Raw genomic sequence first — 2,217 nt, 5'->3', positions numbered from 1 at the left:
AACTAGCTTGCATTTTGGGTTTTTAAAAGCAATCTATCCTGGTTCCTATAACTGTCCCACTCTATATATATTTAATTGCAGTACATAGAATTGTATTGGTAGTCGAAGAATCAGTTCTATAGTGCGCTAATTACCATTCAAAATATTTCGTGTCAAAAGTTTATTGTCCGGGCTGACATGTCCCACTCTGCTTAATAGTTAAAAGTCTCAGCTCTACGTCTGCACTGATCCTTCAAAATATCTATATGGTTCTTTATTGTTCGGGATGCCCATTTCTTTGACAACCATACTATGCTAAAACCACCAGGAACGGTCCAGAAACTGGCAGTCTACAACGGGTCCCAACTCTTTGACACAAATTCTTTGTTTATTTCCCGAGTGATAAAAAATGCAGACACAGATAGATCAGCTCAGCCGGCCCATCTGATAAAAGTGTCCCAACGATATTACTTAATCCTCGGTTTATTCTCCATGTGGGGAAAATGAGAGCGATATAGATAGCTTTGCCCGGTCTATCAATTGGTCAGATAAGGTCGCAAGCTCTTCTGGAACATGAGATCTAGTATGATTCTCTACTAAAGGAGACTCCTTCACCATGAGCCAAGCAATTAGCCACTCTGTCCAAACCAATTGGAATTTGGGTTACCATGCAATCCTTTCTCGCTGAATTTACGTTAGCTCTTTTGAAGACCATCAGATTCATGGATATTTCTGAAATCTGCAATCAAACATGCTTTATGCGTCTTTAGGCTGAACTTTCTCTCAACTCAGATTCAACAATATATCTGAAATCTGTAATCGACATAACGATGCCTCTTTAGGCTGAACTTATGTCGCTCTCTTCTGAGATGCGTTTCCATTGGAATGAGAAATTGAGACTGCTCGGTAATTATAATGAATCAGTTTTTTAGGTTACGTTCAGCAGCAAACTCTGCAGGATTTGATCCTTTAAAGATCGTAGGCGTGGCCGCAAGACTAAGTAGCGAACGAGGTTCGTAGAGATCTGCAGCGATACGCTACCGCAGTGGACCAGTCATAGGAATGTCCGCAGACATCGATAACTAAAGTTACGATGATTATTCTTCTTGCCTCGCTCTGTGCTGTCATAACTCTAGTTGGGCTAGCTTAAGTCATTCCGTGGGGTTACATTTGGAGGTCATGCCAGAGTCATATGGCTGCCCAACTGGGTAACACTGGCATGAAAGAGAAATTCATACCAGCGATCCCCTCAATCATTTATGGAAAATCAACCCTACAGCTCACAGGGTTATCCATTGCAACGGATTGCGCTATCTGCACGGCAGAATTCATGGAAGGTGAGGGTGTAAGGGCGTTGCCAAAATGTAATCATGGCTTCCATATGGAATGTATAGACAACTGGCTTCGTTCTCACTCTTCGTGCCCTACATGGAGACATTGTCTTCGTATTCAGGGCTATAAAAACATGGCAGACCACATTCATCGCATCAAATCAAATGTCCATGAAGAGCAGACTCATAAGCGGGTATCTCAAGAATCTCGTGAAATCTTAGATATAGAAGCTGGAATTAAACAATAGGTAGATTAACCAAATGGAGGGGACAGTAACATTCATGTAATGTTTGAAATAAACACGATCATATTCATAGAAAAACTGTGATCAGTTCACATTGTTTGTTCATTATAATGAAAGGGCAATTTATACTCAGATCACACCAGTGATACTGTATTACAGTATAATATAAGGTACATTCACAAAATTTTCCATACAATTTGAAAGCACATCGGGCGTTGCTTAGAAAAATTACACAGCATACGGCGGCCAATCTTTGAAGGTAAATCTAATTAAGAGTCCAAGTCTACTGTAAATTGCGATTGAGTATACCTCAGAGATCGAATATACTTTGAAAATGTTTTGTAATGAGGAATTAATACATAATATAGAATATCTTTAAAGGTTAAATACACTTTTCTAAGATTGAATATACTTTTTTTCTTTGAGGAATTAGTACATGACATATAGAATATCATTAATATCTTTTAGATGGAAGAATTAATATACATGATGTAGAATATTTTTCATGGGAGAATCCATACATGACAGAATTATTAATACATGATCTAGAATATAATAAATACATCATAGAATATCATTAATATCTTTTTATGGAAGAATTAATACATGACGTAGAAGAGGCGTTGTTTATTTCAGTTTTAAATTGTTTTGGAAATAAAAAA

At 37.7% G+C, this 2,217-nt stretch overlaps 1 pseudogene; it reads left to right on the top strand.

Moving 5' to 3' along the window:
- The first annotated feature begins 1,171 nt into the window (after window positions 1-1,171).
- Window positions 1,172-1,558, top strand: LOC149235136 (RING-H2 finger protein ATL78 pseudogene; annotated as a pseudogene).
- Window positions 1,559-2,217: the final 659 nt, after the last annotated feature.

This window comes from Pinus tabuliformis, chromosome 8 (genome assembly GCF_031772625.1).
Source record: "Pinus tabuliformis cultivar Carrire ecotype Pingquan chromosome 8, CPIR1, whole genome shotgun sequence".
NCBI classification, from domain to species: Eukaryota; Viridiplantae; Streptophyta; class Pinopsida; order Pinales; family Pinaceae; genus Pinus; species Pinus tabuliformis.
The sequence above is the reverse complement of the archived record's forward strand: the minus strand, read 5'-3'. Positions and strand labels throughout refer to the sequence as shown.